At 48.3% G+C, this 19,517-nt stretch overlaps 1 pseudogene; it reads right to left on the minus strand.

Moving 5' to 3' along the window:
* Positions 1-3,415: 3,415 nt before the first annotated feature.
* Positions 3,416-4,322, minus strand: LOC126512075 (3-hydroxyacyl-CoA dehydrogenase type-2-like; annotated as a pseudogene).
* Between the last annotated feature and the right edge of the window lie 15,195 nt (positions 4,323-19,517).

The following is a 19,517-nucleotide window of genomic DNA, read 5'->3' on the forward strand; positions in this document are numbered from 1 at the left end:
GAAGGAAGGAAGGAAGGAAGGAAGGAAGGAAGGAAGGAAGGAAGGAAGGAAGGAAAGTAGGAAGGAAGGAAAGTAGGAAGGAAGGAAGGAAGGAAGGAAGGAAGGAAGGAAGGAAGGAAGGAAGGAAGGAAAGTAGGAAGGAAGGCCGGTCAGTGATAACAACATAGCAATACTTTGTCAGCAGTGAGAGGTAGCATGGAGAAACAGTTCGACGCTGCCCCCCACAGCCTGAGGAGCTCCCTCATCCTTTAGGGATCTCCACTCTGGTAAAAATCTGATTCTTCAACACAGAAAAGACTTCCGAGAGGAGACAGTAAGAATCAGTTGTTTGTGAAGAGACACTCTTAACACCGATCTTAAGCACGGGAGGAACTAGAAAGAAAGGCGCTTGGAAGAAGGTGAGACACATCTGCGAACAGGGTGTGGACTTCTCAAAGAGAGACTCTCAGCTAATGTTTTTATGGCAGCCATATATGCAGGCTTGGGTGGGTTCTGGAGGTACACAAGGGTTGCTAAGGAACCTGCCTCAGATTGTGGAGTGGTTCCAAAGCCCTGGATAGGATCACAGGTGATGAAGTAAAACCCTAGGCCACAAGGTTTGCTGGGTGAGTTAGATGTCCACTGTAAACAAAGTTCGGGTGTAGCGAATGAAGCTCCTGGAAAATGTCTAGGGAAGGAGTAAGGTCATATGGCTTAGGCGCTAAGCTTGATGTGTTTCTCCTTCCTCTGTGTAGCCCTGGCAGTGCTAGAACTCACTCTGTAGACCAGGCACACCTCAAATGCACAGAGATCTGCCTGCCTCTGCCTCCTGAGTGCTGGGATTAAAGGCGTGCGCCACCACTGCCCGGCTATAGCAAATGCTGATTGTGCTGGAATTCTTGATCCTCTGTTAGCAAGAGGCTTCAAGCAGATTCTAAGATGGGAACGTCCTTATCTCCCGTGCCCACATCCTTCTTCCTCAACTTCAGTGTCTCACCCGACACTTCCCTGTGTCCCTGTGACCTTTAATTGAGCACTGACCATTCTCCAGGCACATGCCAGCGTTTGTACCTTGCAGAGGCAGCCAGTGGAACCTGCTTCAGGGCTTGGCTTAAAGCCATTCTGAAGTCTGGCTTCGCCCCCTGCCAGCTAGGTGGCCTTGGTAAAGTTATTCAACATCTCTGAATGTGGCTTTTCTCACCCACAGAATGGGAAAGGCCATGATACCTGGCTCAGAAAGTCCCAGTGGGGAAATTCAGTAAGTTAGCACAGTTAAAACTCTTAAAACAGCATCTTAACAGTATTAAATGCTCGTGGTTATCAGCTATAACCTTCCAAGCGCTCTGAGAAAGGTAAGGATTACTATTGTCCCCAATTTAGAGACAGAAAAACCAAAGCTTTATTAAATAGGTTGAATCCTTCCTGAGCTAGCAAATGTTAGGGCTGAATTGCAGAGCTGCTGTGCTAATAGCCAGGACTGGCCAGTTTGCAGCTTCTGGGTGCTCTGTCAACTTTGCGCTGGGGACAGCTGTCACAGACACGCCCTGTCCTGCCACCTCAGGACCCTAATTTTACAGAAAGGAGACTCAAGAGCAGCAACTCCCGGGAGCTGCCCCTTCACTTTCAAAGCCCCTGCGCTGAGTTCCCCCACTCCCTGAAAGGGTGGATGGGTGGACGCTGCTGAACCTTCAGGCAAGACCTGGCCCCAGGACGCGCTCTTACGGTGTGCCGGATCTTTGGCAAAGCTGCCAGACCTTTAAGCTGGTCATAGAACACCCAGCATTAGGCTGGCAAGTCCGCCCTGGAGAAAAGTCCGAGAGAGGTCCGCTGGCCAGCTGTTGACAGCAAGCACAGGATGCCACATCACAGAGGCTGCCTTCTGCTAGCCAACCCCACGGCTTGCTCCTTCTGTGAGAGAGGCCTAGCTTGTGCCTGGGGTGGGGTGGGGGGGACCGAGGGTGGTGAGGTGTGGCCTCCTTGTCTCAACACTCCTTAATCTTCTCGGAGCTCCCAGTGCCAATGCCCCACCCCTTCCGGAGCTCCCCTTCTTACCAGCTGTCACTCCTAGTGTACAGCCTCTTCTGTGTAAGCTTGCTTAAGAGCACACTGTCACACTTGTATGACACAGACGAATACATTAGTGCACACCCTGGATCACAGTCCCTACCCTTACCACTCTAGAGCCTGTAAAACCCTTAGGCAGTAGAGTCCAGCATGGCTTAACCTCCCGCACTGTCAACCAGCAGAGATTTCCCACAGGTAACATCACTGGTCCTCGCTCTCCCCATCTGCCGAAAGCGTTATGAACTCTATCCATCCACCTTGTAGTTATTGTCAGGATGGTAAAATGACTCAGGTAAACAGGACTGGGATTAAATCAGGACTGCACTATTAGGTACAAAACGTGAATCTAGATTTGAAGCCTTATTTTCCCAAGGGGCTGATTAGTGGCTGGTGGTGGAGGTGGGAGGGGATAAATCTCAGAGGACATCTAGGGCTGAGGGAAGCTTCATGGAAATCAGGAAGGATGCAGCATCTGACCAGAGATTGGGATGTAAAAACCTGAACCAGACTGTGACTTCTAAAACTGAGACACCCTCCTGGGAGCTGCACCCTAAGAAGCTCAGCTGGGCATGTTGCATTGTGGAGGGGGGGTTACACTGCTGGAGCTGCAACAATGGGTATGTCTGGGGCTGGGAATCTTATGAGAGGTACCAGCACTTGGGTACCTTCATGGGGAGCCTGTTATTCAGGACCACAGGACTTTGCAGTCATGATACCCATTCATCCAGCTGGTGATGTTCATTCTTGCTGCAGCAGGGGAACCCAAGGATGCTGGGAAGTCCAACGAATCACTAGCTTCTTATCGGCTTGTTTTGGTGCATTTAAGGCTTTGATTATAGTGGAGATGGGGACCAGTGAACTGGAACAGCCTCTGTCTCACCTGCAGCAGCCAGTAGTTTACACAAGACATGTATTGAGCACTATTTGTATACAGAAACTATAGAGGGCCATTGCTCCCCTCCTCCCGGTCCAGCCCCGTAGAAATGATGGAGCTCCTGTTCTCGTAATAGAAGCCTGCTGGAAACACCGAAGTGAAGGGAGAGGGCACAGTTCTGAGTAGGAAGGACAGTTAGGAAAGCGTCTGGTCACAAGGATACCCATCTCTAACTCAGACGCAAGGTGGCTGCATTTGCTCTACAACTGGCATAAGTAGAACTCCTTCCATCCATTCAGCAGGTAAAGAAGTTGAGGCTTGGAGCTGAAGAGGTGGTTTAGCAGTGAAGATCAAGTGCCGCTTTTGCAGAGAACCAGAGTCTGGTTCTTTTTTTTTTTTTTTTTTTTTTTTAACTTGAGAATTTATTAGGCACAGAGGGTGACTGGAGCAGGGTTACAAAATGACTGTTAGGTTTCCTTCACACTGAAAAGAAGCAGGTGTTTTTCCTGTCTTCACCCTTTAAGGCTGCATTCGAATGGCCCCATCCAACCGAGTGACCTCTCCATTCAAAAATGGGTTCTCGATTATGATTTGTACCATATGAGCGTATTCATCAGGGTCACCTAGTCGATTGGGAAAGAGCACCTGACTGGCCAAGAAGTTGCACACTTTCTCTGGAAGGGTGGTGAGCAGTGGGGTGGCAAACAAACCTGGAGCAATAGCCATCACACGGATGCCTATGGGAGCCAAATCCCGAGCAATGGGCGGTGTCATGCCTACTATGCCCCCTTTGGATGCAGAGCATGCAGCTTGTCCAACCTGGCCTTCAAAGGCAGCCACACTGGCAGTATTAATAATGATAACTCCGCATTGGCCTCCCTGGTCTGGTTCATTCTGGCCCATCTCCCCAGCAACCAGGTGAATCACATTGAAAGTGCCTAAGAGATTCACATTGAGAACCTGCTGGAAGTCCTCCAAGGTATGGACCTGGTTCTACTTTTGGTTGTATGTCTTAATGGTCACTGCAATACCTGCACAGTTGACAGCCACATCTATGTGACCAAACTTCTCTTTTGCTGGAGTCAAAACTGCTTGTATGTCCTTCTCAGAGGTCACGTTGGCTGGGGCAAACACGCAGCTCTCTCCCAACTTCTTGGCTTGGGCCTCACCCCTTGAGTTAGAGGTAGGTCCAAAGCACAGCTGTGGTTCCTTGTCCCACCAGTCTTTCGGCCGTAGCCAGGCCAAGGCCCAAGGCTCCTCCAGTTATTACAGCAACCAGGCCCTTCACGCTCCGACACACCACAGCCATCTTGCACCCAGAGTCTGGTGTCTGGTTCTTGGTACCCATGTTGGGCTGCTCACAACTGCCTGTAACCCAGGCAGCTGCCATGGCATATGCGCTCTCTCTCTCTCTCTCTCTCTCTCTCTCTCTCTCTCTCTCTCTCTCTCTCTCTCTCCCCCCCCCCCTCCCTCCCTCCCTCTCTCTCTCTCTCTCTCTCTCACACAGACACACACACACACAAATTAAAAATAAAATAAATATTTTAAAACAAACAGCAACAAAAAAGAAGCTGAGACACTAAAAGTGAGGGGCATCTATCTCTCAAGGAGCAGACTTCCCGTAAGCTGGCCCCCCACACCGCTCCTCCTACTCCAGCTTCCAAACTCCGCTGAAGATCCCTGGAAGACAAGAGAGGGGAGGAGCTGGGGCAGGCAGATAAGCAAGGCCAGGTGGCCACTGGCCTGCTGCAGTGTCTGGACTTTGTACACGTGGGCGAGGAGAGCTAACCTAAGTGCCCTGCCCCCATCTTACCCTAGCAGCCTCAAGGCCAGATTTTGTCCCTCAAATTCCCAGAACTGCCCCCAAACAGGGCTCTTAACTGCCAGGTGTGGTTTAGCACGCTATGATTTAACGAGAGTTCAGAGTCAAAACGGGTGGTTCCAGCAGGCCCCTCCGATCCTCCGTGCCCTCATGAGTCAGTGGAAGGACAAGGGGACGCTAGAGTTTTAAGAGCACAGAGTGAACAAGTTCTTTGTGCGGACTCACAAGTAACAGACCATCGGATAAACAAGCCGTGCCCTTGGAAGAATATATGGAAATGCAGGGCGCAGGACAGCACTTCCTGGCTGAAGAGGAAGGTTCCGAGAGGATTTGGCTCAGCCGCCACAGGGAAACAGACAGCAGAGACGGGAGCTCTCTGACTCAGCCCCTGTGTGCCAGACTTCCTTAACAGGCACAAGGGCATCAGGGGATCAGGGGATCAGACTTACACATGAATAAATAATGCAGGGTACACGGTTACACTTAAATTATAGGTAAACAAGAAATCATTATTTTTGTTGTAGTCCTGTCTTGTCCATGGCTCTGGTTTCTGTGGTTTGGTTACTCTCTGTCACCTATCAATAGGGTGAAAAGGACCAAGGAAAAACACCCTGACCCTGGCTAGACAAGCTGGCTAGCTAGCTAAACTCACCAGATTGGAGAGCTCCAGGTTCAGTGAGAGAAGTGGGAGACCCTGCGTCAACACTTAAAGAGGAATGGAGGAAGACACATTACACCAGTCTCTGTCCTCCACATGCACACATGTGCACAAGCACCCTCACAAATGTAAACATGTGTGTACATCCAGATCACATACACATGCCCACTTAAGATATTCTGAAAAAGCAGACATTCGTATAACTTTTATTATAGTTTATTGTGACAATTGTTCTGTTGCTATTACTTAATTATTAGTCTTATACCGTGCCTAAATTATAAACTAAAATTTATTATAATTATGAATACATGAGAAAAATATCATATGTAGTGTTTGATAATTTCAGTGATTTGGGGTATCCATTAGAGATGTTAAGACATATCTCCCACGGAGAAGGGAGGACCGGTGTGTATTCCTGTGGAAAGAGTGATGACAAAGAGGGTAATGGCAAGTGGGAAAAGTTAAGGTTAAGTTTGGGATGCCCTAAACTCAGTGTAGTGTTACCCGTGGTAGCCGAAGGTAAGTAGGGAAACAATCTAGATTTTTGTAGATGGAGAAATAGTTTCTAAAAGGAGGAGCAAGCTGGAGAGATGGCAGGGTGAAGTCTGGTGATCTGTGTTCGGGCTTCAGAAGCCACATGAAAAGTAGATGTGGGTCATGAACCTCGGTCCCATCAGTACTACACAAGAAGGGAAGCAGAGACGGGAGGATACTATGATGGTCTGAATGAGAATGGCCCCACAGCGTCATACATCTGAATAGTTGGTGGAACTGCTTAGGAAGGATTTAGAGGTGTGTCACTGGGGGTGTGTTTTGAGGTTTCGGAAGATTCTTGTGACTCCCAGTGTGTGAGATGTGAGCTCTCACCTTTGCTTTAACCCTCTGAAACTGTAAACCAATTAAACACCTACTTTTAGAAGTTGCTTTGGTCCTGGTGTTTTGTCACAGCCATAGAAAAGTAAGACAAATGGCCAGAAGCCCGCAGTCCAGTTAGCCTGGAGCATGCATAGCTGCAGAAACAGGAAAGACCCTACCCAACAAGACGGAAGGTGAGGACCGTATCTTGGGAGTCATCCTCTGGCCTCCGCACACACCCACACTCACACGTACAACAGATAACATGTTGAAAGGAGAGCCTGCCATTTGCAGTAACATAGAAGGACTGGGAGGGTACTATGCTAAGGTACTGTCTCCATGGGATCTATCAAAACAGAGAGTAGAATGGTGTTGGCCAGAGACCAGGGAAGGAGAAAAACGAGGTGATGAGGCCAAAGGGCACAAACTCAGACATGCAGGATGCAAACTCCAGAGGTCTACTGTACAACTAGGGCCTTTCAATGAAGAATACTGTGCTATATACATGAAAGTCTGTTGGGGGCAGAGCTAATATGAAGTGCTTTTCCCATTAAACAAAAGAAAAAAACTACAAGGGAAAAAAGCAGAAGCAAGCAGGAGGAAATTCTGAATCATGAATAAGTTTTTGACACCGACTGCTGATTATGCAGATATATGCTTATCTCTAGACACACCAAGTTGTTTACATTAAATATCGACAGAGTTTTATACATCAATCATACCTAAATAAAATGTTTAAAAAAAAAAAAAGGTTTGATCACCAGTATGGTAGCACACACCTGGAATCCTAGCCTTTGAGAGGCTGAGTCATGAGAATTTTGAAGTTAAAGTTGGTCAAGGGCCAGAGTGTAGAAATACAATGAAATTCCACACAGCTGACAAAAATTTGGAAGCTCTCTATATGTTCTGGATTTTTGAACGGCCTAAAACTAAATAACAAGCTAAACACACACACATGCACACACACACATGCACACACACACACACACACACGCACACACGCACGCATGCACTCGCACAGACACACACACAAGCAGATCCATTATAATACATGTATATTCTATGATAATATGTGATGAATCTATTAACATAAAAATATAGAAGCGTATGGAATTATGTGAGTGTAGATATAAACATACACATGTATAAACACACATGTATAAGCATTCACATGTATGAACACACAAAAGTGTGGATATATACATACACATGTATAAACACACACGTATAAACACACAAAAGCATCATAAAAGTGTTTGCCAGGGCTAGAGAGGTGACTCAGGGATTAGAAGCACTAACTGCCCTCCCAGAGGATCCAGGTTCGATGCACAGCACCCACACAATAGTACATAACTGTGATTCCAGAGGACCTGACACCCTCTTCTGGCCTCCACAGGCACTGCATGCGCATGGTATACAGACACACACACACACACACACATGTAAAACAACCATACACATAATATAAAAAAGTAAGCATTTTGGAAAAGTGTTGCCTCCAAGCTGGAAAGACCTGAACACTTCCTCCCTGAGGAATACCTTTCATGGAACTAGACGGCATCATGAGAACTTCCAAAGAAGGGGAGCCAGTCCTACCCAGCAGCATGACACAATAATCTTAAGGGTGCGGTAGTGGCACACATACCTTGATGGCAACCAATAGGTCTCTAGCTGGACTTAGGACCCACTCAATAAGAGGGAAATCGTGCCCGGTACTGGAAACCTAGCCAACTCCCCAGGGCTAGTGAAGTCATGGATCTTGAAGGAGAACCTACACCTGAGACTTTACTAAACCAGCACAGTCCTGCCAAACTCTAAAGGTTTGTCCTTGTCCCCACAGATAGGTGCAATCCTCATCCCTCATCAAGGAAACGTCTCTTTGCTTCAGACGTTCCAGAAAACCACATCCAGTCATAATGCAGAGATGCATAGCCTAGTCCCAATAGATACATCTACAACACAGCTCCTGCGCCAAAGCCTAGAGAGCATCCCAGAAGAGGGGGAGCAAAATCTGTAAGAGTCAGAGGAGCAGGAAGTTTTCTGTGAGATTATATGTCCTAGGCATGTTAGAAACTGTACCTCACCAACATGACCACCTAAGCATGAGCTGAACAGGAACGGCAGGAGAAAGACCAGGAGTCCTCAGCTCTATGCAGGGAACTACTTACCACCTAAGGAGTGCTAAGATCAGGAGAGACAGACTTCCCCAGGAAAGAGCACAGCAAGTGGCTGTCCAAAACCAAATGGTCAGCCCTGTATACAGGACATTTACGAGTGTGTGTGTGTGTGTGTGTGTGTGTGTGTGTGTGTTTATTTAGGAATTATACCTAGGAATATAATACACTATATGTGTATATTTAGAATATATTATAGTGATATATTAATATAATATTTAATATTTTGTTATTATAGTCCAAATATACATAAATGATAGATGTATGTATTAAAAATTACATATGATATGAAGCAACAATTAAAGAAAAAAAAGGCCATGAGTTTGAAAGAGAGTGGGGCCTGTCATATGGGGATGTTTGGAGGAAGGAAAAAGAAAATTTGTAATTACATTATTATCTCAAAAAATTTAATTACTATTTTAAAGTATTTACCAGGGCTGGAAAAATGATTCCATGACTAAGAGCACTGGCTGCTCTTGCAGAGAACCTGGGTTCAATCAATTGCTAGCACCCACATGGTAGCTCACAGCCATCCCTCACTCCAATTTCAGGGGATCCTTCACCTTCTTACGTCCATGGGCACCAGGCATGTAGTGCACATACAAACATGTAGGCAAAGTACTCATACACATAAATAAAAAAAATAGTATTTACCAAAAAGCTAATAAATAATAATCAAAGTGATAGTGCCCTGGCAGATCTTTTTAACCTTCTTCTTAGTATTTTTCTGTATTGCTTAAAAATTTCACAGTAAACATGTATAACAATAATGAAAGAATTATTTTATTGCAGTTGTTTATTTTTTGTTTGTACATGTACCTGAATATGTGCTATAATGTGTGTACAGAGGTCACAGGACATCTTGTGGGAGTTGATTCTCTCCTTTTATCATGCTGGTCCTGGGAATTGAACTCTGGTCATCAGGCTTGGCAGCAAGCGCCTTTGCCCACTGAACCATCTCACTGGCCCATGAAACAATTATTTATAAGCAATTTGTTGTGGCTGGGGACATAGCTCAGTCAGGGCAATGTCTGCTATGAATCTGAGTTCAGATCCCCGGGACAGAAAAGTGCTGATGGCTTATGGCCTTGGGCTCTCCTACCCTCACCCTCACCCCAGACAACAGCAGGGCTTGAAGCCCAGCGGGGGGGGGGGGGCACCTCTGAGCATGGCGCCCTGTGTGACTCTGCAGACAGTGGGCCTGGCAGCTGGTCCCCACCTACCAAGACCTGGCTGAATCAAGTATAGAGGATTTCCACCAGAAACATAGGCTAGGAGTGGAGCCAGGAAAATCGGTCAAGGAGCCGTGAATCCTGGCCTTGGGAGGCCAGGTCCTGAGTGAGGTGCAGTCTCCTCCTGCCCCCAGGAATCTCACCAGAGAAGATACAGTAAGTATTCATGGTTTTGCATTGGAAACCTTGGCTCTACAGATGTTTAAAGTCCAGAAGACTCTGAGGGTCATGGTTACTCCACAGCTTTAGTTAGCAAAAGTGCAAATCAGGAGAGCTTCACTCAGGCCGGGCCAGGGGATCTGGAGCTGGTGTCTGTTTGCTGTGTGGAATATCCAGGCTAGTGCAAAGGGATCTTCCCACAGACATACATGCATGCACACACACACATGCACACACGTGCATGCGCGCACACACGCACATAACCCTTGTGTGCCCTACCCCACCCACATCTCTGCTGGGACCATCGTAACACCTCCAACACGCCACCCATAAGCTGGCTGGTCCACAGGAACCTGCCCCTAGGCCTCCCGCCCCCATGCCTCCTGGATGCTGGGCACCACAAAGAGTGTCTGTGTTATCGTCCAGCAGACGCTGAGCCTGCAGACAGCCTACCCCTCCTGGAGGCCACAGGGCACAAAGGCTGCTCTGTGCGGCCTGCCTGATGAGCCCACTGCCTCCCTTCCTCCACCAGGCACAAGGATAAAGTCATCGGAGTTTCCCAGGAGGCTACCCAGGCAGCTGAGGAGACAAGGAGATGCCCAGCTGAAGGGTCCAAAAATGGTCCTACAGGACTCCAGTGGGCAAGCGAGCTGTGGCCTTCCTGCAGAGTGGCTGAGCGGTTTGCCAGTCTCTCTGGAGTCTCTTGGTTGGGTCAGGTAGTTCCAACACACTCTCCCCTAATCAATCTTCCCACACTCGGTACGGGTACCACGATCTGCAAAAAAAGGCCACAGCTGTCCCTTAAGTCCATTTCCTGCCTCTCCTGGATACTGCAGCTCAATCCCATTGGTCTTTATTTCCCCAGCACTGGAACCGAACCTTGAACCCAGAGCCTTACAAACTCTGTGCTGAGCTGGCACCCTTCCACTGGGCGACATCCTCAGCTCTCTTTGTAATTTTCATTTTGACGTAGAGTCTCTCTCTCAGCTGCCCAGGCAGGACTTGAACTTTCTAGTCTCCTGCCCCAACCTCTAGTTGGGATGATGGGCTTGGATCACCAGGCCCAGTTCCATCTGCTTTCAAACTCTCTGGAGAGACGGGGAGCACTTGAGTCAGAGCTCCCCACCCCTCACCCTTGCATTGCCCTCCATCTCCCCAACCCCTCCGCAGTCAGGAATGCTCCCTCAACACATTTTACTGCATGCCTTCTGTGTGCTAGGCACAGTTTTGTCAACGCAGTTCTACAATGCTTGGCATCCATGTTAAACAGCACCCCAGGGGCATCTGTCTCCACAGCAATGGCTCCTGGTTTGGGTCATGCGTTGATGCAAGTTGTGTGCCCTTATGAGCACAGTGGGTGCCCAATGTGTGGTTCTCAGTTGGGAAGACTGTTTCTCCATTAGGTACCCGGGTGCGGCTACTGCTAGCCCTCCCCAGCCCTGGGCTCTTGTGCTTTGGTGGACAGGCAACAAAGGAGCTCAGCTCCCACGCGTACATGATCGGCTTTGCTCCACAAGACCTCTCAGTCCACACTTGGAACCACCCAAAGTGACCAGAATTCAAGGGAGACTGGAGAAAACCTCCCTGATGAGGGTGTGGATCTAACAGGTAAACACTGTAGCCTCCCCTTCCCTCTTTTCCACCCTGGCTCCTTGGATGATCCCAGCAGTGAAGGAGCCCCATCGTCCACACTGGTATCCAGCACTGATGTACTCACCATTGACTTCTCTTGCTCCTTCCATTCCCTTTCTTGCATGTGGGAGTCAAGAGAGTGCTAGCCCCAGGGTCTGCTTTGGACCAGAACATTATTCTATATCTCCTGCCTGGCCCAGCTCTGGTCCCTGACTTCCTTCAACAGGGTGCCATGTGCCTGGTAAATGCTGACACCAGTGACTTGGCACTGTAACCTTTTCAGGATAGCCCTGTCAGCTTTCCCTCTAGCTGTTCTCACCTTGTGAGGAGAGAGAAGAAAGTGGGATCTGTACAAGTCAAAGAGTGAAAAGCAGGCCAGGGAGGAGGAAGGCATAGCTGATAGATACTATGTCATCACTTCCAAGTGATGTGGGATTCCCCTCTGTATGCTGTGAATATCATTGGTTAATAAAGGAACTGCTTTGGGCCTATAGCAGAGCTATAAGGGAACAAAGCTAGTGAGGGGCAGGAGACATGACTAAACAGAATGCTGGGCGAAAGGAGGCAGAGTCAAGGAGAAGCGATGTAGCCCCACCAGAGACAGATGGAACTTTAGCTGGTAAGCCACAGCCACATGGCCATACACAGATTAACAGAAATGGGTTAAATTAATATGTAAGACTTAGCCAATAAGAAGCTAGAGCTAATGAGCCAAGCAGTGATTTAATTAATACAGTTTCTGTGTGATTATTTCGGGGCTAAGCGGCCCCCTCCTTACAACAGGGATTTGCAATTGCTTAGATCCAATCTATAGGAGACAATGGTAAGAGATGAGATGAAGACACACAGCCCATTTCTCCCTCCCTCACCACAGGGCTGGTGAAGGCACCATGCAGTGACCTCTGTGGGATGCCTTTCTGTCCAGACCCTGGCAACTCACCCTGGAGCCCGTCAGGAAGAGGGCCTCAACCCACTCAGGGGAGAGCAGCCCCTCCAGCAAGACAGGCTTTGCAGATGCATACTGAGTTCTCACTTGTCTCCTGACGTGGGCCACACTAGGGCAGCCTGATAGATCCCCAGCAAGGACCCTTACGCCTCACCTCACGCAATCCAAATCAATATTTGGCCCAGATGGCCTCATGGCATCTCACCTCAATTTTCACATCTGGAAAATGGGGGTGATGGGAGTAGGGCTGAGCATCCTGCGACCCTTTTCACACCAGCCCAGAGGAGAGAGGGGTTGTCAATAGGCTCTGGACTCCTGACAAGAACAAAGGCTGGAGGAGTGACATTGCTGGTTCTTTCTCCCCACATGTCTGCTTCCCACCACATCCACTCTCCGCTACACCTCTCTCACAGCCTTCGCATGGCTCACCCCAGTTAATGAGCTTCTACACACTAAAATACAGATCATTTGCTTGCCACAAATTGGGCTTCTATTTACCCTGCAGCCAGCTTTTTTGTCTTCTGTCTCTATAAGAGAATACCTAAGCCTGGGTAATTGATTCCCTACAGACATTTAACTCATGATTCCATAGGGTAGGTAGCCCAAGTGTGTGATGTCTAGCAAGAATCTTTAAAATTTCTGCATCAACCCATGTCAGAAGGTGGGAAGGGAAATGACGTGGGAGTCCCCTCTATGGGCTGTGATTACCATTACTGAATAAAGAAACTCCCTTGGCCTGTTGATATGACAGAACTTAGGTAGGTGGGGAGGACTGGACTGAATGCTGGGAGAAAGGCGAAGAGAGAGACACCATGGATCCACCACCAGAGATAGACATGCTGAAACTTTGCTGGTAGGCTGTTGGGAGCAGTGAGACCCCAGATCCTGAATTTCTTGTAAACAACTTGTTTTCCCCTGATCTGAGTGCCTACAGCTGCTCTGAGCACGAGACCTTCAGGAGTTCCTGATGGCAGGAGAGTGGTTTCTGGTGGGTTTGGCTGGGGTGTGGCTATCTCTATATAATCTGCCCCTGAACACAATAAAGGGGGCATTCTTGGGGAATTCAAGGATGACCCGTGTTGCTGTCTCTCTGTCTGTGTGTATCTGTGTATTTTAATCTCCAGCCCCTTACCCGAAGCTGGAGGTAACTGGGTGCCAACGCACAGAGCGCAGTCATGGGGGTGCGGTGCATGGCAGTAGGCCACGACCTTGTGGTGATATACAGATTAATGGAAATGGGTTAAATTAAGATGTAAGAGTTAGCCGATAAGAAGCTAGAGCTAATGGTCCAAGCAGTGATTTAAATAATACAGTTGCTGTGTGTTTATTTCGGGGCTATGCTGCCGGGAACTAACTAGAGGCCCCTCCTGCAACAGGGAAGGAAAAGGCTGAAAACAAGATGGGGTTGGAGCCAGTTTTACTGTCAGTACAAAATACCTACCCCCCAGGATAACTAGTTAAGCCCTGAGGGCAGAGATCTTGACTCCAACACAGATACTTTGAGACTTAAGTTTCAAATGCGGGAATTTAGCAGACACATTCAAGCTCTCCTCATCTCCCTGGGCCGTTGATGTCCTTCTATTCTGGGCAACCCCACTGTATTCCACTGGATGCCCTGCCTCTATTGGTTTTGTTGACTTGTCCCTTAACTCGGGGTGTCTCCTTAGTAACTATCACTGGAATTTAAGGCATAAGTTATCTCCCTGAAGCCTTCTCCCAGGCTCCCTTAGGAAGCAGGAACGTTGCAGTCCTACACATTTGACCTAGTATTTTGTTGTTGTTGTTGGTGGTGGTTGTTGTTTGAGACAAGGTCTCACTGTGTAACTTTGGCCAACCTGGACTCACTATGTAGATTAGTTGGTGCACAACACGCCTGCCAACCTGGCAATTTGAAGTTCACAGCAGTAAATAAAATAACAAATCATTTATCTCCCTCCCCAACTCCTCACCTTCCTCTTCCCTTCCCCCTCTCAGAATAAGTCTGACTTTATCCTGAGCAGTCTGCGATATTCCCCTTGGGGATGAAGCCATCCTCAGTTAGTTGGGTTTTGCACTGAAGGAAGGCACAAAGCCAGTCTGCTCCTAGCCCCAAAGGCCGGCTCTGGGCTTTCAAGTTCACACAGCACCAATTCCAATGTAGCTTCAGGTTCTCCTTGGGGCCTTCAAAAGAAGAAAAGGACACTACAGAGAGTGAAAAGACACTGTACAAATAAGACTTTAGATGTTGAATGGACCAGTGTCCCTAGAAAGGCAAACAGCACACTCGCCTGGGCAGTCTGAGAAGAGTCTAACAAAGACCATATGCAAAGATGCAGATCAGTGTAGGACAGTACAGGGTGTCACTCATCCCATGGCCAGCAACAGCAGGGGGCCACTCCCATAGGTGAGGTGGCAACTGCTGCTACTCAGAGACAGTGGCAGCACAGAAAAGGTCCCAGCCAGAAGATGGACTCAACAAACAGAAACCCAGAAAGGAAGGGATTAGGGAGAAGGAGACATTCTGTCTCTCTCCCTGTCCCCTAAGTACTATCAAAAAGGACCAGTTAGAACAACATCTTAGGGACCCGCTGGTACAGGCTTTAGAATCCAGCATCCCAAGACACTAAGCTGAATAGATGGGGGAACCAGGCAGAGCCCAGAGGGGAGCAAATGGGACATCCCTGACAGATGCTCTGAGAGTCTAGATTCCAATTAGAAATTGCCAGGTTAATGGAACTGGGGGGTAGCAGTTTTCCCAAGTATATGATTGCTATTCTTTTACAAATATTGTCAACTATTTTCCTTTCAAAGGCAAAGTTCTCCCTGCAACTGAAATTTGATTTTAATTATGGGATTTTTCCACTTACTCATTGCTGTTCCTGACCTCAGACATTCAAGTAAATAAAGGCATGGAGCAAAGTGAAGTTCGGTATCCCCCTACAATGTCCTCGCTGATTCTACAAAGGACAGAAGAAGGCAGGCAGCTCCCCAAAATGATTGCTGGAAGAAAGAACACCCACAGAAATGCCAGCCAGCCCTTGCACAAAGCCCTCGCCCAAAGACTACCTTACAAAGGTCACACCTGACGTAAGCGGCTAAGCTGAGTCGGAATAGCTGCCTGTGCTCAGCCGGATAGCTGTAATCACAAATAGTCCAGGTGGTCTTGCAGGGGAAACTAATCCTTAAGTTCCAGGTCAACAGAAGTCCCCTCCCCACCCCTCGCCGCCAAAGGCCCTTTCTCCACATTCCCACCAGGAATCCCCAAATCTACAGAAGAGTAAAGGTGAAGAGCTTAGTCTTGCAGCTAAGGTCCTGTGAAAGGGGCTTCTTCCCCTGTGTTCTGGCTCTTCGACACAGCCATCATTGCAGAATTATATCTTAACATATGATAACAATAAAGCCAGCCCGTGAGGCTGGGGGCTCAGCTCAAGCCCAAGAACAAAATCCACCCCCATCCTCCCAGCTGAGAGACAAATGTCGGGATTCACACAAAGTGCTTGAGATATGATGTCACCCAGTACTCTGGCTGGACCTGTGGAAATAGACAAAGCTGTCACAAGCCACACTCAAACCTTTCCCTAACATTTTCCGCCACTGCCAGCACCTAGGTGGGGGCTTTTCTCTTGGAAGGCGAATCAGGAAAGGGCAAACTGCATGAAGGTCAGAAGCCAGATTTTAAAGACGCTGTTCTTAACAACTGACCTTTTCAGACAGATCCTAGAGAAATTCCTCTCTTGGCACAGTGTCGGAGACCTCAGAGAGGGAGGGAATGCCGGGACAGTGGTGAGCATCTTTGTCTCTTCTGAGCACCTCCTGGGCCCTCTTGAAACTGGTGACTGCAGACTGGTTCCTTTACGTCATAATTCCTCAATGGAGGCCATTGTCTCCTGCCACAGGCTCCACAGTTCTTGTCTTGCTCTGTGACAGTGTAACAGGATCCAGCCATGCCCAGAGGAGGCCTTGGCTCCCTGGCAGCCTGGACAGAGGCTGATAGGCAGGATGAAGGAAAGGCTCTCCATCCCGGAACTGGAGCCAGACTTGAAAGGCCTGACTGAGCAGATCTCACTGCTGCAGCCAGCCTGCTCATCCTGGTCTTCCAGTCACATGACACGGCTTTCCACTGCTCTGAGACGGCTAGCCTTTACCAGAACACCCCACCTCCTGGTAGCTGGACCCCAAGAAGTCCCCTCCCATGTTCATCGCTCACCTCTATAATCTGTTATGGGATGGTAGCATGCGACCTGGCCATAAAAGACACAGCGGCTCCTGCCTCACTCTCGTGGGCCCTTCCCTTGAGAGAGCTGGCAACCGTTCTGTCGAGAGGTCCGGGACTAAAAATGGAGAGGGTGAGTCACGTACTGGGACCAAGATCAGTGTGTCCAACAGAGGCTCCAGGGGAGACTCTCTGCCTCTTCTAACGGCTGCTGGCATTCCCTGGTTTGGGGCCATCTCTCTCCAAAGGTGTTGCCTTCAAATCTCTGCTTCATGGGCATGTCATTTTCTCCCGTGTGAGGTGTGTTTCAGGTTTCCGAGATTCTCTCCCACGAGGACACATAATTGGCAAGTGAGGCCTATCTTGGAAATCTAGAATAATCAATCCTTTTGACTCACAATCCTCACAGCACATCTCCAGAGACCTTTTTTTTCCCCAGTACCAGAGACTGAGCCTAGGGTCCCACACATGGTAGGCAAGTACTCCTTCGCTGAGCTATTCACACAACCCTCGCTCTTCTTCTTCTTTTGAGACAGGGTCTCACCAAGTTGCCCAGGCTAGCCTTGACAGCACACACGTGGAAGTCAGGGGACAACGCTGGGGAGACAGTTCTCTCCGACAGCCACGTGGCTTCCGGTGATCAAACTGAGGCCAATAGTGTTGGCAACGGCAGGCACCGCCAGGCCACCGTGCCAGCCCCACCGGAGTTGTTGCTAATTATCCCAAACACGCTAAAGTAGGGCTGCTCTGAGCTTCCCAAGTCCCTATCAGGACTGCTGATGCTATACTTTGGGATCACTTGAGACTTAAAGATGGGATCCAGATAAATCAATCTTCCTCAAGGTTTCCATTATTTTCAGCTCACGGGTCCTCTAGAAATGACTAGACTTCCTTGTCTTCAGTAGAGGCAAAATAGAATTTATAATGAGTTCTCAAAGCATACTGACTAGGTTTGTGCCCTGGCCCTGAGGTCCACAAAGATATCCTGCCCATATGTTCTGCAGCGTGGTATCTGGGCTCCCACCTTCGGTACAGGGCCAGCTTGTTCCATCGCTGTGGACCAGCGGTGAGGCAGAGGTCCATGGAGGCAAGAGCCTGCTCAGAGAGGCCAATCAAACAGCACAGAGAGAGACAGAGTGAGCAGGTAAAAGGTAAGATACACACCTAAGGACCCGACCCCACTGGCCTATTCCTCCAACTAGGCCCCACATCTTGATGGTTTTTCTACCGCTGTCTGTGAACAAGAGCTTTTGGGGGGCATCTCATATTCAAACTGTAGCATGATTCATTTCTCCCCCTCTCCTGTATTGAGAGAGCCTGAAAGTACTTGTTACTAGCGTGGGATAGAGGTGACCTCATGCCGTTTCAGAAAACTCTTTTAGCAGACTCTTGTCCTGCCTCTCGGCCCTTGAGCTCCTAGCTGTTCTGGACATCAGCACAGCAGAGCCTGCAGACGTCTCTGTAAGATGCCATCCAGCCAAACCCAGTCAACCTGCAGAGTAATCAAGCCACCTGTAGCCGCCAGACTGGGGCAGTTCATTATACAGCCATGGATCCCAGAAGGGCCACCTAGGAGTTCCAGAACCCGCAGCAAACAGCAGGCCTTAATGAGTTCCCAGCAGAAAAGACCACGACGAAGACCTGATGCTAAATTTGGGTAAATTTGGGTGGTGAGCCCAGAAGTAAACAGGAAGGAGTGGAGCTGTGAGAGACAAGAGGAGGCACCAATGGGGAAAAAAGACTTCACGTTTAGAATACCACTAGGGACCTCCCGGGGAGAGTGCAGGACACATCTCAGTACTGTCTCAATAAAATCTGGAAAACGGTAATAGAAATTGCTGAAAATGTTTGAAGATAATACTATATATAATCAGCAATCACACTTCTAGGTTGCCATAGTTTGACTACATCTCCTTCAAATTTCAGGCCAGGCCAATGTGATTAAGAGGTGGAGACTAGAGGAGGTAAGAGACCCTGAAGCCTTTCCGTTGGGTGGGACTGAGGACCTCCTAAAAGACTCAAGTGGCAACATTTAGCTACCTTGCCCTTCTGCCGGCCTCAGCATGGGGACACAGCACCCTCCTCCCAGAGGACTCTGAGAAAGCCCTCACCAGGCACCAAATTCTGAGTCTTAATCTCAGATTTCCCAACCACCAGATTATAGGGGAAAATTCTATTATTTAATATCACCCAGTCCAGGAGCTGGGGAGATAGCTCAATGGTTAAGAGCACTTGCTGCTTTTTTTTTTTTTTTCACTTGCTGCTTTTGCAGAGGACCCAGGTTCAGTTCCCGGCATCCACATGACAACTCATAAATGCCTATAACTCCAGGTCCAGGGAATCCAGTCCCCTCTGGAGACCTCCACAGGTACCAGGCACTCATGTGGTACACATTCACATGAGCAGAAAAAGCACCCATATACATAAATAAAGATATAAAGAAATTTTGGGGATTTTTGTCTTTGTTTTTTTTTTTGTTTGTTTGTTTGTTTGTTTGACAGGGTCTCACTGTGTACCTCTGGCTAGCCTGGAACTTGCTATGTAGACTAGGCTGAACTTGAACCCACAGAGATCTGACTGCCTCAGTCTCCTGAGTGTTGGAATTGAAGGTGTGCGCCACCACACCAGATATAATTTTTTAATTAAAAAAAAAAACTTAAAAAAATTCCCTAGTCCAAAGTTTTGTGTTGTAGCTGCCCAAAGAAACTAAGAAACAGGACTAGATTGCAAATAACTCTTGAAAAAATATTTGCATGTTCATGTTTATTACAGCCTTAGCCCCAGCAGCTGACAGGTAAGAGGAAGCCAAATATCCACCCACAGATGAACAGTAAAGGTGGCCAATAGGAAAATAGGAAAACACTGGAAGAGTTTTAGCCGTGAACAGAGTGAAATTCAAGCGGGCACAGCAGCACACACCTACAGTCCCA

Source organism: Alexandromys fortis, unplaced genomic scaffold (assembly GCF_014885135.2).
Source record: "Alexandromys fortis isolate MF-2015 unplaced genomic scaffold, M_Fortis_MF-2015_v1.1 scaffold_115, whole genome shotgun sequence".
NCBI classification, from domain to species: domain Eukaryota; kingdom Metazoa; phylum Chordata; class Mammalia; order Rodentia; family Cricetidae; genus Alexandromys; species Alexandromys fortis.